Raw genomic sequence first — 23,379 nt, 5'->3', positions numbered from 1 at the left:
GATCTACCTGTATTCCAGCTGCTGAGATATAATGTCCTAGGATTAATCCTTCAGTCATCATCATATGACACATTTCATGGCTCAAGCAGAGCCTGGTGGCAATACATCTTTGCAACACCTTTTCCAATGTTTCTAATGCTCGCTCAAAATCATCTCCATAAGGTGTGAAATCATCCATATATACTTCGAGCCCTTCATTTATTAAATCTGAAAAGATGCTGAGGATGTCCCTCTGAAATGTGGTAGGGGCATTACATAGGCGAAAGGGTAAGACTCTGTAAGCAAATGTTCCCCAAGGACAGGTAAACGTAGTTTTATCCTGATCTTCAGGGGCAATCTGAATTTGATTGTATCCACTCAAGCCATCTAGGAAAGAAAAGAATTTCTTTCCCGCTAATGTGCCTAATACCTGGTCAATGAATGGAAGGGAAAAGTGGTCTTTATGGGTTTCTTTTTCAATTCTCTGTAATCTACACATATCCTCCACTTTCCATTCTTCTTTGGCACCAATACTAGTGGAGAGACCCACTTGCTATTAGATATTGGATAAATAAAGTTTACATCTAAAAGTTTTTGTAATTCAACTTTCACAATATCCTTAAGATGAGGGTTTAATCTCCATTGGGGTTGGCGAATGGGTCTACCATCCTTTTCTGTTGTGGTGTGTACATAGCTGGGGATCAATTCCTTTCATGTTTGGATAATCCCATGCAAAAGCTTCCTTATATTTTCCCAGTGGTTAGACCAACTTTTCTTCTTGTTCAGCAGTCAAATTTTTGTTAATGTTCAAAGTTTTTCCTGGTTCAATTTCTATAGTTTCGCTATTATAAATAGAGGTAGTAGGTATTGATTGATCATGAGTGCCTTTCAGGGGATCTTCTTCTTCATTATCAAATGCTGCCTCAATTATGTGACATTGCAAATGGGATCTAGTTTCTGGTTGGTTAATGAAGCTGTTAATGATGTTGTCCTCTGTTTGGTCTTTAAATTTGAGGGCATCTTCTATGGTTAATGGTGATCTAATGTTTTCTATTAGGTATGATACAGGTTGTTTCTTTGTTTTAATTATTGTGATGCTAGGCTAGGCTAGAGGGTATAAGGCTAAATTCTTGACATTACTCCCTCTTGCCATAGTCATGCTGCCTTGTCGACAGCCAATGTAAGCCTCAGCAGTTGCCAGCCAAGGTCTACCTAAGATTAAAGGGTGTCCATCTAGTCGGTTTTTGGGACTTATAATCAGAAAGTCTACAAGGTATTCCCAGTAGTCTACAGATACCATTACATCATGTACTGTACCTTCTGGTCTGACTATCGATCGGTCAGCCAACTCCAATAAGGTTGTGGTCAGATCTAATGATGTAATGCCAAGCTTTTGACAAGTGGTGGTTGTTAAAATATTAATTACAGTTCCTAAATCAACTAAGGCATTTGGGAAGGAGCATCCATTGATTTGCACCATAACTATAGGATTCCCTGGGTCCTCATATTTGACAGGTGCTTCTCTTCCTAATAGTAAGTCAGATAGGGTGCTGACTACTTAGACAATTAGGTTAGTTGTTATTCTTCTCTTTGGATTTTTTATACATAACCCTTTGATGGTTTTTGCGTAAATTGGGGTATCTTGGATAACTTGGAGGAGTGAAAATTTTACACACAAATATTTCAGTTCTCCCAGAAGATCAAAATCAGGATGTTCTATTGGGCGAGGTATGATTAGTCGTTTTGGGAATGGTGGAGAAGAGGTGGTTCCTTGTTCATGAGTTTGTTGTCTAACCAAATTCTCTTCTTGTGGTGTTTGTTCTAAAGGTAACGAATTTTCAATTTGAACATTTTTGTCTCCCTCTGATTCTACTATGCGCCCAGACCTTAATTGAAGGTTGTTGCACTCCCTTAACTCAGTTTCTAGTTCTAGTGCTTCAATTATTTGAACAGATTGAACCAGTCTATTATTAGGGTTTAGGTTGGGTTGGGATGGGAGTTGCGGTCTTAAGTTGGTCTAGGGATTTTGTTGCAATGTATATGGTGCTGGCAGTGTAGGTTGAGGGAGAGGAATCATTCCAGCTGGCTGATTTATTGGTCTTTGCCAGTTTGACTGCCATGTTTGACTCTGCAAGGTGGAGGGTGACCATTGTGTCGGATATGCATTGTTTTGCCAAAATGGTGGACAGTAAGGAAAGTTTGGCTAATTGGTTTGATTTGTTTGATTTGGCCATGGTGATGTGGAAAATGGCTGTTGTGACCAACTAGGGAAAGGTGGTTGATTTTGCCACATTCCATTATATTGCTAAGCATTATACTGAGGAGACTGAAAAGAAGAGGATGGATCAATAGGCATACCTGTTTGTCGTGGTTGCCATTAACGACGGTGATTGAGTAGGTACACTGGTTCTGTTTCTTCTTCCACTTCCTTGTAGACTGCTTTCAATCCCGAGAGTGAGGGGAAGCTTTCTGTGGAGTGATATTTTGTGCAGATGGAAAAGACTTGGACTATATTCAACGAGCACTCTTTATGGCTGTGCTTCTTTCTGCATCTTGGGCAGAATATTGCCAGATTTTGCTCCGCTTCAGCTTGCTTTTGTTTAGCTTGCATAATGTTGAGCTGCATTCTTAGAGTCCCTAGAATATCGATTCTGAAATCTTCTAGTAGATTTCCAATTTCTGTGCGGGTTACCCCTCCACCGGAGATCTTGTTATCGCTTGTGATCATGTCACACTCTGCTGGTTTTAGTCTTGTGCTGCCTCTCAAACTCCTGATACATAAATCAATAATGTCAGCAAAATTTTCCTGATATATGTCACCTTTGCCCATAATGTTTAATGTTTCAACCCATTATTCCTTCATTCCTTTAATTAATGTAGTTTTTAACACATTATTAGGTAAGGGTAAAGATGCATAAGGTGATCTCTAAAGATTGTATTGAAAGCGTTCTACATATTCCTCCAATGTTTCATTAGGTCTGGCTGTCATTTGAAATATTTCATCCTTTAATTCTCTCGACCTACAATAATCCTGATATTTCTTTAGAAAAGAACCTTTCATCTGATCTCAGTCATTTATAACACCCCCACCTAACCCCATAAACCATCGTAAAGCTGCTTCTTTTAATGTGGAGGGAAATAGTTTTAGCTTTTGGGGATCAGTGGTATAGTCATACCCTTGGCATAATACATCGAATTCAAATAGAAATGCATCTGGGTCTTCCGATGTTAAGCCATGGAATGTAGGAATATGTTGGAGAGAAATGGCATTCATAGGTGCATTAACTGCAGTGTCTACAATGGGATATTGTAGTGTGGAAGTTTGGGGTGTTTGCTGGTTCTGGGCCATTTGATCAAATATGTGCCATTATCCTTCTAGGATTTCTAGGGAGTTATTCCTAGGCTGACTAGAAGGAGTAGGGATGACCTTAACAACACTTCCTTGGTCTAGGATAATGAGTGTTCCTTGCTGAACTATTATCTGGGGGGATTTTGGTTCTTCAGGTTTGTTTTGGATGATCTTGACAGCACTTCCCTTATCTGGGCTGCTTAGTGTTTGAACTACTCCAAGAGGGGATCTTGGTTCTTCTATTTCTCCTGTTTCTCCCCCCTCCTTCCCAGAGGTTACTAGAGTTCCCTTCTTGTAAGGAAATTGGGCGAGAATTCTCAATTTATTGAAAATCTTGCTCAGTCTCTTCTATTTGGATATGCACCTCAGCAAAGGCTACAAATGGTGATTCTGTGGCCCGAAGGGAGCTAGTAGGTTGTCTAGAATCAATTTTCCTAGGGCCTACTGATGGCTGAGATTCAACTTTCTTAATGATATCATCTATAAAGGTAGATCGACCAAGGGTCACCGGCCCCTTAGCTTTGTCAGGCTTGGGTAATGGTTTTGGATTCTTTTCAGGTTTTTTCTGCTTAGTCATGCACACAACGCAAATGTTTATTTCTACCCAAAAAAATAATTAACAAATCTGCTAGAAAGCGGGCGGGGGAGCAGGGTTGTTACATGCTCCGTACGCAAGTTCTTACCTTCCGTTTTTAATACCCAATTCTCTCCTAGAAGACACTCATCACACTACTCTCTGAAAAAATAAATGGCTACACTCTCCGCAGCAACGAAACCAAAATGTTGAGAGATGAAGAGGTTTCTTTTTAACTCCTATTTATCCTACATTAATTATCAATTCAGGTACGATTTTTTATTTCAAGAGTGTACTCAGTCTGAGGTGGGAAATTTATTCCAAGAGTAATGTTTTGCAGTACAGTGTTTCAAATACAAAAGTAAACTGATGCTTGAAACAAATCTAAGTGCAATTACAAGAAACTTAATGCTCTAAAACTAAATCATTCACTCAGAAAACTACAACAATCATCAGTCAAGGATGCAGTAGTAGTAACTCTTTCCTCTGTCAACTGATGTAAATGAAATTAACCATAAACAAGATCCTCAATCTGAGAACTTAGACAATAATAGCCAATGTCCTTTACAGTTGTTGATCTTACACTCCACACGGATTGGAAATGAGAACTGAATTAACTCAATAATGCTGCTAGAGAAAATGGAAAATATGCTCACGACAATAACACGGCAAATACTTGCAGGAAAGAAATGAACAACAAAGCTATTTGAATAGAAATGGACAGCAAATCTATCTTAATTGAAATGAACAACAAAGCTATCTTAGTCAAAATGAACAACAAACCTATCTTAATCCAAATGAACAACAAAGCTATCTTAATGGAAATGAATAGCAATTTGTAATGTACAATGAGGCTTTCTAACTAAAATGAATAACAATATAAGTTGTAAAGGTTAATAATCTTGTTATGATGGAAAGGAACAACAATGCGATTCAATCACAACTTATGCAATAAAATGATTCCATAAAATTTTAAAACAGTAAACTGTAAAAACAGGAAACTGTAGAGCAATGTGATTCAAGGAAATGAAAAGTAAATCAAACCATCACATGACTGGAATTGTAATGTAATGGCACAAATAGAAAGTGGATCCACCAAGGTCGGGCCCTTAGCCGCTATTGAAGCACCGCCAGACTAATTCAGTAGGAAGGAATGGAATAGCAACCGACTTATATATTGATCATGTGAAAATGTTTACAAACAATCGTACCATGTTTTGATTAATGAGAGTCGATGATCAAAGTAGCAATACAACAATAAGTTTTGCAAAATGATAATACATTCTCTTGATTTCTACAAGCACTGTCCTTTTATAACAGCTAGGCAGGCAAAACAAGAATATAGATGAGCTTTGAAGTAGCGATCCCTCAGGATCAAAGGATCCTGAGGGATTTGCTCTATCATTTATCTCTATTTATCTTTTTGTCTTCTTGTGTTGATGCCACGCTTTCCCTTTCTTTTCCTTGACTGTGCGCTCTGATCTCGATATTCTTGTCTGGATATGGCTTCCTAGCAAAGGGACAACAGTTACTTCTGCTTTGTCTTTTCCTCCCAAATGGTGGCTTTCCATTTCTTCTATTTTCTGTATAGAAGAAAAGACAATAATTTATTAATTTGTAAGAATCACAAATCTCCTTAATTCTACTATAATTCTTTGATATATTACCATCTTAGAATATAAAGGAGTTATAATTAAAGAAAAAGATAAAGAAATAAATGGAAAATTCATAACTTTTCCATGGCTCAACACTCTTGACCTATGAGAAGATACCAGAATACCAAATATGCGAAGAAATATACATAGAACACAGAACAATCAGAAATAACAGAATGTATTTTATTATTCAGAAAGGAAAACAATGTTCACTTGCCTCTTCGAGGGGGCAACCTCCAATAGAGATGTGCTTGATTACAAAATAAGACACATCACTCCTCAAGGGGAGTCTCTATCCTTTATATAGGATTCATACATGCAATACGATGGGTTAGTACCATGGTTCTTATTAATACCATCTATCTAATACCATGGCCCATTTGCAACAAACTATGGTCCCTTCTTTAAATGCGAGTCAACCACTTACAATTATTAATATGGGCTTTATTGACTCTTTAACTAACTATAACTATGACTCAAACCTATTACATAAATAAGGGGGTTAGGGTTGGACCCTAACATGCCCTCCCCCATAAAAATAGCCTTGTCCTCAAGGCTGAAGCTGCAGAAACTACTGAAGAACAGTGGCTGGTTCCCAGGTCACACCTTCTGGACAGGTGTCTTTCCACTTGACGAGGACTTCCTTTATTGTGCGGCCGCGCAGGTGCCGTTCTCGCATGTCAAGAACCGGTTCAGGTTGGAGCCAGATTAAACCTTCTTCATCCAATTCCGGTAGACTGGTTTGAATTCTACAATTGTTCCCAACCACTTTCTTGAGGCATGAGACATGGAAGACGGGATGGATTTTTGCAGTGGGTGGCAAGGTTAGCTTGTAGGCTACTTCTTCGATGCACTGAAGTATTTGATATGGTCCGTAGAATTTTGGAGATAATTTCTAACAACCATTTTCTTTGAGTGATGTTTGCTTATATGGTTGCAGCCTCAAGAATACCTGATCCCCTTCTTGAAATTTGCGCTCTGAATGATGTTGGTCTGCCTGTTGCTTCATGCGATTTTGAGCTTGATGGAGATTCTGTTTGAGGTGGGTAAGCATGGTTGCATGGTTCTACAGGAGTTGATCCACTTCTTGTACCTTAGATCATCCTTGGATATAAGAAGTAGGTGAAGGGGGGAGTTGACCATAAACTGCTTCATATGGAGTCATCTTGGTGGCGGCATGATAGTTAATATTATACCACCATTCAGCTAGAGGTAACCACTGTACCCATAGATGTTGCTTTTCTGAAGTGAAAGAGCTGAGGTAGGTCTCTAGACATCTGTTTACTGCTTCATCTTGACCGTCAGTTTGGGGATGATAGGAAGTATTGAGTTGTAGTTGGGTACCTTGTAGCCTGAAGAGTTCCTGCCAAAAGTTACTGGTGAAGATTGGGTCATGATCAAACACAATGGAAGTGGGCATGACATGCAATTTGAAGATCTAGTCGATGAATGATTGAGCCACCAAAGAAGGTGTAAAATGGTGGGGTAGAGCACAAAAATGAGCATACTTAGAAAGTTTTTCCACAACCACCATGATGATTGACTTGTTCCCTATCTTCAGAAGACCAATAATGAAATCGATAGAAACCTCCATCCAGATTGAGGCAGGGATGGGTAATGGCTATAAGTTTCCTGGGGATTTGACTGTTTCTCCTTTGTGGCACTGACACATCACACTCAGCTAAAAAAGTAAGAATATCATTTTTCATGACTATCCAAAAGAATGAACGTCAAGTGTGAGCATAAGTCTTCTGAAAGCCTAAATGGCTTCCAGTGGGAGATGAGTGCAACTGTACCAAAATGCAACTTTTGAGGGTGGATGTTGGCAATATCAATACTTTTTCCTTGTACCAAAGAATCTCATCTTGCCAAGCATAGCTCGCTGTCAAATTTGGATCTGCCTACAATTTATTAATGAGTTGGGAGAGCGAAGGATGTGAAAACCATTCCTTGCGAGCCTCTTCAATCCACTCTGGAATGGGAAGAGAGATTGCTATCAGGATGCTTTCCTCCTCAAATTGGCGTGATAAAGCATCCGCTATGGCATTTTCGCGCCCTTTCTTGTAAATTATCTCATAATCATATCCAAAAATTTTGGCTAGCCATTTATTTTGTTGTGGCGAGGATAGGCATTGCTCCAAAAAATAATTAAGGCTTTGATGGTCTGTGCGGATTCGGAAACGTTGCCCGAAAAAGTATGGTTTCCAGGTATCCACTACATGTAAGATGGCCATCATCTCCTTCTCATAGGTAGATTGTCCCAAATTTGTCCCACTTTGTTGTTGGCTAGTGAAGGCCAAGGGTTGACCTTCCTGCGTTAAGACAACACCAATACCCATACTTGAAGCATCACACTCAATCACAAAAGATTTGCTGAAGTCAGGTAGTGCCAATATGGGAGTGGAACACATGGCATGTTTGTGAGCTATAAATGCCTGTAGTGCTTCATCATTCCAAAGGAATGAATTTTTCTTGAGAAGGTGAGTGAGGGGTCTAGCAATGTGACCATAATTGCAGACAAATTTGCGATAGTAGCCGATGAGTCCCAAAAATCCTCTCAAACTCTTCAAGGTCTTTGGCTGAGGTCAATCCTGCATTGCCTATATCTTTTTGGGATCCAGCCTGACACCTTCACACCCCACAATGTGGCCCAAATACTCAACTTCTGTCATCCCAAAAGAGCAATTGGAAAATTTGACAAATAATTTATGTTTCCAGAGTAGTTGCAAGAGTAGGTCTACATGCTAAAGATGTTTTTCCCAGGTGAGGATGTAGATGAGGATGTCATTAAAGAAAACAAGGAGAAATTTTCTGAGATATGGTTTGAGCAAGTGATTCATGAGGCTCTGAAAAGTGGATGGGGCATTACATAGAACAAATGGTATCACCAGGAACTCATAATGGCCTTCATGAGTTCAGAAAGCAGTCTTTGGAATGTCTACTTCTTTCATGCAAATTTGGTGATAGCAAGAGTGAAGGTCGAGCTTAGTAAAGAATTGAGCCCCATTTAGCTCATCCAGCAAATCATCAATAACCAGGATGGGAAATCTATCTTTGACCGTTAGCTTGTTCAGGGCCCTAAAGTCTGGACACATATGCCATTCCCCATCTTTCTTGAGCACCATGACCATACACGATTAATAAGGACTAATGCTAGGACAAATGACATCGGCTTCCAGGAGTTCCTTGATGATTTTTTCAATTTCATTATTTTGGGGGAAAGGATATCTATATGGGCACAACTTTGGTGGTTGTGCCCCTGGGACCAAAGTAATGCTATGATCATGTTCCCCTCTCGAGGGTGGAAGTTCATGAGGCTTGTCAAAGACCTGCAGATGCTTATTTAAGACCTCTTTTATCTCAGGATGAGTATGAAGAGAACTGGGCTCGAAGTCCTGGATGGCATTAAATTGGGCTATAAATCCATGGTGGCCATTTTTTAACAACTTTTCCATCCTATGTGAGCTGATGATAGAAGGAGCACCTGCCTAGAGCCTGCGGAGGGTATGTGTGTGGTCATTCTGCTTAAAGCTCATATATAACTCCTAGAAATCCATTGTGATTGGGCCGAGTGTACAGAGCCATTCAGCACCCAAGACAATGTCACACCCACCCTTGTTGATGGAAAACATGTGGGTCTTTAGGTGATAATCCCCCATTTGAAGTTTGACATTTCCTAGCGGCCTTCACATTTCATTGTCCCCCCATCAGCAATCTAGACCTAGAAATTAGAGACTGCTCTGACAAAACAATGCACTACTTCAGCGAATCTTTAAGGGATAAAGTTATGCATACTGTCACTATCAATCAAGATTACTACAGGGCAATGTTTAATAAAATCTCTGATTTTGAGAGTTTGGGGAGAAGAAATTCCTGCCAAAGCATGGAGCGAGATAACTATTTCTTCTAGTGTAGCTAGGAGCTCATTGTCTGGATGACTGTCCTCATCTTCCTCCTCTGGTCCCTCAAATGGTGGGGCTTCCTCAGATGATCTGTGATCAGCAGCATCAATTTCAAAGAATTTGGGTTCCTTGCATTTATGCCCCGGGGAGTATTTCTCATCACAGTAGTAACACAATCCTTGCCTTCTTCTTTCCCACATTTCTGTTGGTGACACCTTTTGAACCTTAAGTGTTTGGGAAGTGCTCGGAGCTTGGGTGGGGCTTCCTTTGGCTATGAAATTTGGACGAGTCGACTGGGCCGCTAACATGCGTTCTACTTCACGAGTTGTCGTTCAAGCTGCCATCCATGAGATTGGGTGGTGCATCCGGAGGTGGGCTTGTATGGCGTCTTTGAGACTGCTGATAAAACATTCCAACCAGAATTCATCTGCTAGACCTCCTGTGTGTAAGGCTAATGCTTCAAAGGCTTTAATATATTCTTGCATTGTGTCTATCTGTCAGAGCTTAGTAAGACGACCCAAAAAGTTAGATTCATGGTCAAAGCGATCAAAAAGGGCATTTGAGAATATCTTCCAAGTCATTGGCCTTACATAGCAGCTTTGATGCCACTACCACCATTGCCATCTTTCTTGGCCCAAGTACAGGCTTCCCACACTTAGCTTAGTCGCATCATCTCTAATGTGATTCGATGTGAAATATTGCTCCATTTGTGATAGCCATATGGCCAGATGAGAGCCATCAAATTTATACATGTCCAACTTGGGTGGTCGAGGTTGGGACTGTTGGTGGTTTCATAGAAGTGAAGAGAATGGCTAGATTCGCCCTCAAGGTTTTCATTAAAAGCATATGACTCTGATTGTTCCCCCAACTTGCCTTTGGTGATTGTGTCATTTAAGGACTGGATTTGCTTCGTTAATTCCTCCAACTTGTGTTCAAGGGTGTCTATCTTCTCATTGGCCATAGCTTGAGCTCTGGTTTGTACCATGCACAGATCCGATGCACTTGTCGTTACTGTGAAAAAAAAATTGGGACCACCTAAAATTTTTACGCTGACAAGTGAATGGTACCACCTTGCTCAGCCCGTCGACCTGATTCTTATGGGCTAAGTCTCCTATAAGCATCTGATATACCTAGAGGGTACTTGGAAGACAATCCGTGCGCAGTTCTTTCTAATGCGCTACTACTCGAAGGGGTACCCACAAGGGTTACAAGGAGGTCGAACAAGCGTGACCACCTCTTGTATTTCCTGCATGCATGCCTCCCCAAATCGACAGGTTTATGCGCTCAATGACAAATCTCATTTTTAAAGACGTCGGAACATGTCTCTAGCCAACAAAAAAAATCTTCTAAAAATGGAGATCCCACCAGCCTTGGAAAGTGCTCTGGTACCACTTATTATACTCTTGACCTACGAGAGGATACCAGAATATCAAATATGCGAAGAAATATACCCAGAACACAAAACAATGAGAAATAACAACATGTATTTTATTATTCAGAAAGGAAAACAATGTTCACTTCCATCTTCGAGGGGGAAACCTCCAATAGAGCTAGGCTCGATTACAAAATAAGACATGACACTTCTCAAGGGGAGTCTCTATCCTTTATATAGGATTCATACATGCAATACGATGGGTCAGTACCATGGTTCTTATTAATACCATCTATCTAATACTATGGCCCATTTGCAACTAACTATGGTCCCTTCTTTAAATGCAGGTCAACCACTTACAATTATTAATATGGGCTTTATTGACTCTTTAACTAAATATAAATATGACTTGACCCTATTACATAAATAAGGGGGTTAGGGTTGGACCCTAACAGGGGAAATTTGGAAATCCAATCAGTTGTGTTAGCAGCTCACTCTTGGACATGACACTTTCTACTTCGTGTTGGGTTGGGATATCCTCCTTTGTATCGTTGACCTTCCTGGATTGGGCTATTCATTTTTTCCTTCCATTTGATCTCTGCCATTTCATCATGACCACTGATCCTATGGATCCAAAAGTTGCCAAACTTCCGGTCATGTCACTAATATGTTCAAGAGTTGTCCTTCTACAGTTACACTTACCTCTGATTCTCTATATCATCCAAAATCATTTTGCATATTTTTGTCTTGTGTTGATGATGTGGGAAACATTATGGCACTTCTTCGAAACAGTCATTTCCCGTCGACTTCAGATCATTATTTGGGAAGTTGACCGAGAGACTCCCTTATAGTACCCTAGAGATTGCATTCCCTAATGTAAAGTTCTTCGCACTCGATGATAAGTTCACATCATTGGTTTTTGATCGAGTGATTTCACGGGTGTTCAACTTCAGTTCCTCTATTCGCATTCCATGGATTGTGTTGATAGTACCTTGAGGACCATTTTCATTATTGGTAGTTTCTCTCACGCTTATTAACAGTTTACATCATTGACTGGTAATCAAGCAACCTTCTGGCATGTTCGACGTCAACACATCTATTTTCATGTTAGAATTTGTACTTTGATCGGGTCGTGTTGGAGCACAAGACCCTGCACTCAGATCACAAAAGTATAGGTTGCGAAGTGATGTGACATGGTTATGTTGATATGCATGTCTCTTTTAGATGGATGGCTGCCACCATACCATGAGTTATCATCTGTGATCCTTCTCATTTTTGGATGGCTGCGACCATACCTTGGTTTCATTATGATCCTCTTTGACGGATGGTTGTGCCCATACCTAGATCCATTTACATGATCATTCTCTGGATGGCTGCATCCATGCCATGATTCATGTATCATTTGATATAGTTCTTAGTTATGTATATGTATTTGTACTTGCTTGCAGGTTTTCCGATAGTAGAATATGGTTCCCCACACTAATTTATAAAGTGTTTCATCCCTCACTCTAGTTCAGCCTTCACGCTTTAGGGGGCATTTGTTACATAGCATTTTGTCACTGTCCCTATACTCCCCATCCCTTGATTCTGGAGGACCTCTACAGTGAACCCTACATGCTTTCCCTTCATGAAGAAACTCTCATTGTGTCCCTCTTCATGAGCAAATCAATTCCCTTTTGCACCATTTCCCCTGAAACTTCTGTTTTTCCCAGTTTACAAGGCCGATGCTAATGGACTTTATCCTTCTTGCACCGATATGCAGGGATTAACACTGTCCCTAGCGCCGACTGGAGTGACTGAGCTTTGTTCTAGTCGTGTCGATCCTCTTATGGAAAGTTTTTTAAATAAAGAAACAAAGCTTCCAGCTCTAGAAGCTTCATAACGGAAGTCTAGTAAATGGTTTGGCCGGATGGGGTCGAGGATGTCAGTTTGGGCTCCATTCCCCTATAAGGATGGAACTACCTCAAGAGATAAGACATTCTCCCATTAGAAGAGGATCCATCTCCCACCCATTCATCTTATATAAACCTCCCTTTTTCCCAGCACAAGCTAGTGTTAGTATTGGTGTGCTAGTGCTAATTAAGTTTGGAGTAAACAACAAGCTATTCATAGCGGTAGCTCTCTGTTTGTGTGAGGGAGAAGTGTGATTTGGTTTGGAGTGAAGCCTAAAGGGAAGAGCCTTAAAACTATTGTTATTGATGCCATCATGGGATGCTAGAAGAAGTGTGTGGGAACCTGGTCTTGTCAGAAGAGAACGGAAACGTCAAGATAATGGTTGTAATCTCTTCTTGATTCAATATATGCAACTATCGATTGATTTCCTACATGATTTTTCATCTTACATATTCATGGCTTAATGTTTCTTGACTTGTTAAGTAGGTTGAATTACAATTTGTCTATTATCATAGTTGTTGTTTGCTATTGTTTACTTGTTTTAGGTATTTGAAGAAGGAAGTGAGAGATAACTGGAGAAAGCAAGCAAGGACATCATGAAACAGGATAAGCGTACTGAGAGGTATGCCCTCTTAATTGGTTCTAACCTAAGGAAATCTTCCATAGAATGTATCATTTGTGGCTAGACCCATTATCGAGCTAGAGGAATTGTTTTTGTGTCCGCACTTATAATTTTACTTCACCACAATGTTAGGATTTGTCTTTGGTCCTCAAATTAGTTTCTAACTAGCCATCTTGGAATTTCTGTTATAATTTATTTGGGAAATTTTATATAGACAAAGATTAAAGAAAATTTAGTATAAATATCTATGCAAACATTGTCAAAACTTCATGTTTCTTTTTTAATCCATATTTATGAAGGAACAAAATGGAATATAGCTATGAATAGAAAGACAGAGATACAATGAAAACAAAACTTCAATTCATTAATAACAAAGTAGTTAAAATTGTTTACATGGTGAATGAAAATAAACTAGCTCAAGAAATGGTAGCTTATCTCTAAGAAGAGTTGTGGGGGCTACATGCCTTCTAAATTGTGTGACAATGAGGCTTGAAGGCCTATTTATTATTGAAAAAAAATGGAAAACCCTAAAAATCCAAAACCCTAACCCTAGAAGATGAAGTGTTAAAAATATGTGGGCCCTGTTGGAGTAAATTAGTACACCAACTTCTCGGGGTAATAAATTTGGCATACAATCTTCATTTGACATGTACGATAACTCCATATAAATGTCTATCTGAGCACTACAAATTCCGACTACAAACCACTACCATAGGCTAGGGGTTTCGTATTTTATAAAAAATATTGTTTACAACCTCAAAACGACTTCAGAAGTTCAAGACCTAAGAAATACCAAAAATAGTAAATTGTGTTGTAATTAAGGAAACTGAAAGAAACAATGGTGGGGGTCCAAGTGGAATAGGTGGGTGGCCACCAATATCTGCCTGGTTCAATCCTCCCCCTTAGAAAGCAATGGCCATCATTGCGTTGAAAGTCTCCATGAGATGGCGAAACTTCTATTGAACTTGGTCCCTGGTGAGAAAATTGCCTTGGTGTAGGAGTTGACCAGCTTTGAGAACCTCATACAGTTGGATATTTTGCTGACTATTTTTCTTGATCTCCATGTCCATTAAGTTGTGGCCTATTCCATGAAGTCTGGGTTTAACTCTACTATTGCGATTTGTTTTGCAATGTTTGATGTGTCAAGTAATGGTGTAAAGTATGGCTAAAGGCACTAATTTATTATGTGTATCTCTTATGCTCTTGACGTCAAGCTTAAAGTTACTTTTTACGGGCCCTAACCGAAAGCTATGGGAAACACATCTTTCACCTTGGTGAAATAACTCTAATATGTACTATGCTATAATAGATAGTATCACGATGAGGCTCAGAGTTTTCTAGAAAAAAGGTGTGGGAAAGTCCTCACCCATAGACGTCAAAACCTATTGGACATTGTATTTTCTTCTAGTATATTTGAAATGTTGAATATTCACTTATCATGGATTCTTATAGTGGTCTGAATTCCCTACCTTGGGTATGTATTGTACCTCTATCATTTGAAACCCTCGTATGTATTATAGCTTTGTGTTAGGTCCCTATAATACTAGTGATTCCCCATTACTATTGTCATTGTAGTCGTTATTGTTATTGTTGTGCACCTATTGTCCCCATATTTTCATTATTGTGCCCCATAGAAGCCCACTATTGTTATTGTTGTGCCCTTATATTATTATTGTTATGTTGGCTTTGATTATATTGTGACCCCTTAGACTTCTATATATAGAAAGGAGGTTTTGTCAATTGTAACATCCAAGAATTGTTCATTTGTGTAATGTAAAGGAGGTTTCCCCCTCGAAGAGGCTGATTTTGAAGGTTTTCATCTATCTCTTATTTTACTCTGTGAGCTGGTTGCATAACATTTGGTATCAGAGCTTCGGATTTTAGGGTTTTGCTGCTCCAAATAGGTCATCGTGGAATTTTAGATATAATGTTCTTTTATGTGTTGTTTCATAGGCTTAAAAAAAACCCATTTGAGATGACATCTCACTGAACCTCGGATCTAAATTTAAGATCTTGTCTCGCTATATTGTCGGAGAAATGATCCAAGGAAGTTAGGGTTTTTCCAAGATCCCAAAATATATCTCAAACAAGTGAGCTGGGGAAAATAATCATAACGTTTTTTCTAAGCATTAGATTGAAATTTCATAAGAAGTTACAAAAATAGGACATCCTTTAGTGTTTTGTGTATCAGTTTCAGGTTCTAAGGTTGAAAAAGTGACACGTGGCACTTCGTACAAGTTTGCTCTACTGAACTAGTCTATAATTAGGTCATCGTGGGAGATTTGGCATAACTCTTCCTTGGAGAAGCCAATATTGATCAGACTTGTGGGGTTGGAAAGAGGACTTAGAGGGATACCACAAGACATGATTTCAGACCTTGGAGATCCAAAATTATAGAGATACAACAAATTGAATATCGGTCTCCTACAAAGTGAAAAAAGGTGTGTAGTTTTGTTTTAAATTTTGCATAAGTTTGCCAGGTTTGAAAAATTAGTTTGAAGGAATTAAAAGGGCATAGTGAAGCGTTATTAATTGATGCCCCAAACAAAGAAAATTGAAACACCTAGTAAAGAACCTGAAATCTCTAGCATTACTCATGAAGAAAAGGAAGAAATGCAACATGATATATAAAAAATACGAGACCAAGTGCAACAAAATTCACTCTCACAAAAAGTAACAGAAGCTAAGATAGATGGCATGGAATCTAGGATGGATTGTTTAAAGAAAGGCATGGAAGCTAAGATGGATGGTATATAAGAAAAACTTAAAGGCAACATGGAAGATTTGAAGACAGGCATGGACGCTAAGATGGAAGGTATAGAAGAAAAACTTAAAGGAAACATGGATGATTTGAAGACATATTTGACAAATTTGTTACAATAAATTCTTACTAATGGCGAAAGGGTAGTAAAGAAACTCATGAGGAGAACAAAATAAATTTTAATCATGATTTCATAGACTCTAATAGTGGATTGAAGACCCACCATGTTCCAAATATCGATATGAGGAAGTTTGATGGAAAGGATCCTGTAACATGGATACTATAGATGGAGCAATATTTCGATCTCCATAATGTGCAAAACGCACAAAAGGTACGCATTGAAAGTTTTTATTTGGAACCAAATCAGATTGTATGGTATTGATGGCTTTTCTCTTGTAGACAAATTGTCACTTCGGCATTTTTTACGAAGTAATTGCAACACATTATGAGGATACAAAAAGCAACACTTATTTTAGCCAATTGATAAATCTCAAACAAAAGGGTTCAATGATGGAGCACACTGAGGACTTCCAAAAATTGAATATAAGGGTAAAATATATTCCACATGAGCATAGGATTGATGTGCTCATAGGGACTTTAAAGGATAACATCCAACATGAGGTTTTCCTTTGGGAACCTGATTCATTGGAGAAGGCATTTAGGTTGGCAAGAAAAATGGAAAGAAAAATTATGGCCACAAGGAAGCGTACCACTCACAACTATAAAGATGGAAATGTTGTTGCCCCTAGCCTTCCACAACCTACAAGGCTGACACCACAACAATTTAAAGAAAAAAGAGAAAAATGGCTCCGTTACAGTTGTGATAAAAAATCCACTACAGGTCATAAGTGTGCTGAGAAGAAATTATTTTACATATATTGTGAAGAGGATGAAGAAAAGGAACAAGAAATATCAAAAGAAGAGGATATACACCAGGAACAAACCATAGAGAAAGAAGAAATGAATCTGACCATATCTTGTAATGCATTGATTGGAATTACCACTCCTCAAACTATCAAGATAGAAGGATATATCAAGAAGAAAAAGGTAATAGTTTTGATTGATTCGGGAAATACCCATAATTTTATTCATTGTAAGATAGCCAAGGAATTGAATTGCTTCCTATATCTAGAACCAGAGTGTCAAGTGATGGTTGCAAGTGGAGGAACCATAAATTGCTCTGGAAAGTGCGATAATATCAAGATATCCATGGCAAAATATGTATTGAATAGACCAATGCTTTTCCATTCCAATGGGTGGTGCTAATTTTGTACTAGGAGTCCAATGTCTACAATCCTTGGGTACAATAGTTTTAATTTTCAAGAACTTTTCATGAAATTTTCTTCGGAAGGAAAGGATGTTGAAATAAGGGGTATCACCTGGAAACTAGGAAAGATAATCATCTCTAACGGAATGAAAAGATTCTAAATAAAGAACAATGAGGCGTAGTTGCACAATGTTCGCTATAGGTTCCCACATCGAAATCATCTATTTCTCAAGATCTCCATGTAGAAATTTTGAATAATTTAACACATATTCAATGGAGATTATCCTGATCATGTACTATTGCGGAAAACATACACAATACATAAGATCCTCTACGTTGATCATCAATATAGCAGCATCAATAACAATAAAACATCAAGAGCATTCACACATTAACACAGTATGTATCCCGGGGAAAGCATCTCGCTAAAAACCCCAACTATCTGTATATTAATGATTGAGTCATGTAACATTACACAACATAATACTTCTCACAAGTATCTCCACCTCTGTTACACACAATACAACTCAGATCTGATCTCCAAATCTCTTCCACTGCTTGCCTGCCTCCACTGCTCAATACCTGCTCAAGAACTGATGAGAATGGCTCACCAAACTCGTTTTTCACCTGCAAAATAGTCACTCACTCTTTGTTGGACGTGAGCACAAGCTATAATGTGGGCAAATACATGAGCAAACTCATTGGCATACTCAATCCCTTGATTGTGCAAGATCTGGTGCACAACTATAGTCACAACTGATAGCAATCTGATTCTCTACCACCTATCCCTGTTGAACTGAACATGCACTGACATGCAACTGAGTTAACTGATGTATTCATTAGTTGTATTATGAGTTAATAACTTGTGAATTAATTAATAACTAATTCACCCAGCTCATCTCTAGTCTATTTGCCAGTTAGACTAAATACAACCAGTTTAACAAAGCTAAACTGAACACAACTCCATCAACTCCACCAAACTCAACTGATTGAGTTCTAACTGAAGTCATGCATGCAACAACTCAACTGACTCATAAGAAAAGCGTATTTCCTTCTGAAAGCTGCATGTGCCACCTCTGTAGCTCAAACTGAAGTGCTCCAAGAGAATAAGATTAAGTTTATAGTCCAAATATTATTGTGAGATAATAATATTTGACTTTTCTATTTTTGACAGCCAGTCTAAAAATAGACTTTGATCACTCACACTGTGATCACTCACACTTTCATCAAAAATAGAAGTCCATCTATTTTTTCCCAACTTGATCAATCATCCATAAACATCAACCTGCAATCCATAGACATGATCCATATGTCTAAAAATAGACTTGCGCCAAAAATAGCTTGCGGGCCCACTTAGTGAAGGCGACTCTTTTCACTAAGCTCCATCATCTTGTTGCAATCTCAACACTCCCTCTCGACAAGATATGGATTATCAGCAACCCCTATCCTGCCTCGGTGGTACTCGAATTTGCTCCTGGTGAGAGCCTTCGTCAGAATATCAGCATCCTGATCCTCTGTTGGAATGTACGAAAGTAACATGATCCTCCGCTGCACACAATCTCTGATATGATGGTACCTGATGTCAATATGTTTAGATCTATCATGAAATACAGGATTAGCCGAGAGTTTAATGCAACTTTGTTTATCACAGTAAATCACAGTAGGATCCAAATGAGAACCGAACAAACCAACTAGGATCTTCCTCATCCATATAGCCTCGCATGCAGCCAAACTTGCTGCCATATACTCGGCCTCCGCTGAACTGAGTGCCACGGATCTCTGTTTCCTGCTGTACCAAGAAACTGTTGTCGATCCAATACTAAAGACCCCTCCTGATGTGCTCTTTCTGTCTGTTGGGCTCCCTGCCCAATCTGCATCCGTGAAGCCACATAGCTTCACCTCATCCTCCTGTCTGTACCACAAACCATATCCCGATGTGCCTCTCAAGTAGCGCAATACATGCTTGCCCGCCTTCCAGAAGAGCTTGGTAGGCTTAACCATAGCTTGTGAAAGCTGGTTAACTGCATAGCATATATCAGGTCGTGTATTGACCAAATACATCAGCGACCCCACCAACTGTCGATAAACAGTGGCATCCACTTCTTCTCCCGAAGTGGCATCCTCCTTCCTCCAACCTCCAGGAAGAGGAGTATCAACAGGCTTGCAGCCATGCATGTTGAACTTCTCCAGTATCTCCCGAGCATACTTTCCCTGAGAAACAAATAGTCCACCACTGCGCTGCCATATTTCCAATCCTAGGAAATAGTGAAGGAGGCCCAAATCCTTCATCTCAAACTCTGTAGCAAGATCCTTCTTGCATGACAGTATCAACAGCTCATCACCCGTTAGAATCAAGTCATCAACATACAGTACAATGATAAGCAACTTACCCTCCACCACAATCTGGTATAGGTTCGGATCCGCCTCGCTCTTGGAGAATCCAAGTCCTGTGAAATAGCTGTCTATCCGTGTGTACCAAGCACGTGGTGCTTGCTTCAACCCATACAACGCTCTCTTGAGCCTGCACACATGCGACTCGCTGCTGAAGACTTCAAAGCCTTCGGGTTGCTCAATGTACACCTCCTCCTCAATGACTCCGTTGAGGAACGCAGTCTTCACATCCATCTGATGAATGTGCCATCCCATCTGCGCTGAGAGAGCAAGAATCGTCTGTATGGAAGAATACCTTGCGACAGGTGCAAAGGTCTCCTCATAATCGATCCCCTCAATCTGTGAAAAGCCTCGGGCAACAAATCTTGCCTTGTACTTCTCCACACTCCCGTCAGCTGCCTGCTTAACTTTGTAGATCCATCTCGAACCCACCACTGATTTCCCTTCCGGTCTAGGAACAATCTCCCATGCACTGTTTCTGACAATAGAATCATACTCTTCCACCATGGCGTCTACCCATGTGGGATCCTCCACAGCTTCCTTGAAAGAGGATGGCTCAGTCACAACACACTTGCTCATAAGAGCCATGTATCCAGTGTACCGATCAGGTGACTGTCTCTGCCTGCGTTGGGCTGTAGGTGGTCCTACAACTTTCTCTGCATCTTGAGCCAGTCGCTCAGCTTCTGTCAAGCGCTTTCGCCCTCTGATGGTTGGCGCTGCATGAGTGGTCTCTTCCACTCCATGAACCTCGTCCTGTGGCTGATCCACGTCCTGAAGCTCATCCTTAGGAACTAATAGCTCCTCATCTGCATGCAAGTGTAGCTCCCTCTCAAGCGAACACTTCATGGCTTTCTCCTCCTGAAATTTTATATCCCGTCGCACAACAGTTTTACCACTTTCTGGCAAATACACACGATAGTTGTGGGGCGTATCAGTGTACCCCACAAATATCCCAACCTCTGCGGTCGGCTCCAACTTCTTCCTGGCATCCTTCGTCACATGCATGTAAACGTTAGCACCAAAAATCCTCAAATGAGAAAGATCAGGCTTCTTAACAGAATAAGTCTCCTCAGGTGTACTCATGCCAAGTATCCTATGAGGACAACGGTTCTGCACATAAACTATTGTATTGCATTCTTCCGCCCACAAGTGAAGGGGTAGGCCCTAATCATGCAACATTGCCCGTGCAGCACCCACAATCGTTCTGTTCTTCCGCTCAGCTACCCCGTTCTGCTGTGGGTTATGGGGAGCTATGAGCTCTCTACGAATCCCTTCTGTCTTGCAGAAATCCTTGAACTCGTCCGAGATGTATTCACCACCATTATCGCTCCTAAGAGCCTTCACCTTCTTCCCCGACTCCTTCTCGACCAGGGCTTTGAATTCACAGAACTTTGAATATGTCTCGCTCTTCTTCTGCATGAAGAAGATCCAGCACTTACGAGAGAAATCATCAACAAAAATCACATAATACCTGTGTTTTGCTGTCGAAGCAACTGAGAAAGGTCCACACACGTCTGTGTGAATTCTCTCAAGGATCGTCGTGGCGCGACTATCCTTCTCGTGAAAGGTGGCTTTCACAAACTTCCCCAAGGTACACCCCTTGCACTGATCTGACTGCGCAAGTGTGCCTTTAGGAAGCCCTGTAGTGATCTGCTACAGTATCTTCAAGGCTCCATGGTGAAGGTGACCCAATCTCCTGTGCCACAACTCGCCATCATCCCGGCTCACCAATCCTTCTGCCTTGCCCGCCATTGCTGCGCATCCATCTACATGCAACTGATAAAGGTTCCTCACTCGAACCCCTATCTTCCGGGTCTCACCAGTTGTCTTGCTGCGCAGGAAAGCCTTTCCCTCGCTGAAAACAACATCATACCCCTTGTCTTCTAACATCGCCACTGAGATAAGATTCTTCTTCAATCCTGGAACATGCATGACTTCCTTCAATACGAAGGGTTTACTAGACTCCCTCTCAAAGGAAATGGTACCGATACCGGTCGCACTGTATCTACCATCATCGCCCATCTCGATGTGCACTCCAAGATCTTTGTCCTCCAGATCAGAGAACAAATCTCTATCTCCCGTCATGTGAAAAGACGCACCACTGTCCAAGAACCACACTGATCCCATCACACTTGAAACCAAGCATGCGATCAATGAAAAATCAAGCTCAAACTGAGAAGCTAAGGCCTCTCCCCCTGCAGATCCAGCAGCTTGCTTGTTCTTCTTCTTCTGCGGACAATTTGTGGCATAGTGTCCATGCTGGTGACAGTGAAAACACTTCACCTTGGACATATCCTGCTTCTTGCCTTTCGCACCAGACTGAGAAGCTTTCTTGCTCTTCCCTTTCTTTGCTTTGGCAGCCAAAGCACAATTCTCTTCATCAGATACCTTTGATGAAGATCCATTCTCACCTTTATTGTTTCTGAGTTTATCCTTGAGCGCCAGGTCGCTCTTGCTTTGGAATAACATTTGCAATCCGTTGAAAGACATTTTCAACAACATTGCTGCAAATTCGAATTCCACCAGCAACCAACTCAACTGCCTCGGATCTAAGATTCGTGAGAACACAATATTTCTCGTACAGAGATTGACTGTATGGGCATTCACCGAATATCTCACCTTCCAAAGGAAGGATGAATCCAGAGGCTACCTGGCCCAATTACAGACTCTGCTTGAAGAAATAGAATGTAAACACTTCCTGAATAGTAGATCTGATGATCAACAGCTCCGATACCATGTAGAAACTTTTTCTACAATTATCTAGCTAGCTCTGATACCATGTAGAAATTTTGAATAATTTAACACATATTCAATGGAGATTATCCTGATCATGTACTATTGCGGAAAACATACACAATACATAAGCTCCTCTACGTTGATCATCAATATAGCAGCATCAATAACAATAAAACATCAAGAGCATTCACACATTAACACAGTATGTATCCCGGGGAAAGCATCTCGCTAAAAACCCCAACTATCTGTATATTAATGATTGATTCATGTAACATTACACAGCATAATACTTCTCACAAGTATCTCCACCTCTGTTACACACAATACAGCTCAGATCTGATCTCCAAATCTCTTCCACTGCTTGCCTGCCTCCACTGCTCAATACCTGCTCAAGAACTGATGAGAATGGCTCACCAAACTCGTTTTTCACCTGCAAAATAGTCACTCACTCTTTGTTGGACGTGAGCACAAGCTATAATGTGGGCAAATACGTGAGCAAACTCATTGGCATACTCAATCCCTTTATTGTGCAAGATCTGGTGCACAACTATAGTCACAACTGATAGCAATCTGATTCTCTACCACCTGTCCCTGTTGAACTGAACATGCACTGACATGCAACTGAGTTAACTGATGTATTCATTAGTTGTATTATGAGTTAATAACTTGTGAATTAATTAATAACTAATTCACCCAACTCATCTCTAGTCTATTTTCCAGTTAGACTAAATACAACCAGTTTAACAAAGCTAAACTGAACACAACTCCATCAACTCCACAATCAACTCCACCAAACTCAACTGATTGAGTTCTAACTGAAGTCATGCATGCAACAACTCAACTGACTCATAAGAAAAGCGTATTTCCTTCTGACAGCT

This window comes from Pinus tabuliformis, chromosome 4_1, assembly GCF_031772625.1.
Source record: "Pinus tabuliformis cultivar Carrire ecotype Pingquan chromosome 4_1, CPIR1, whole genome shotgun sequence".
NCBI classification, from domain to species: Eukaryota; Viridiplantae; Streptophyta; class Pinopsida; order Pinales; family Pinaceae; genus Pinus; species Pinus tabuliformis.
Note: the sequence above shows the minus strand (reverse complement) of the source record.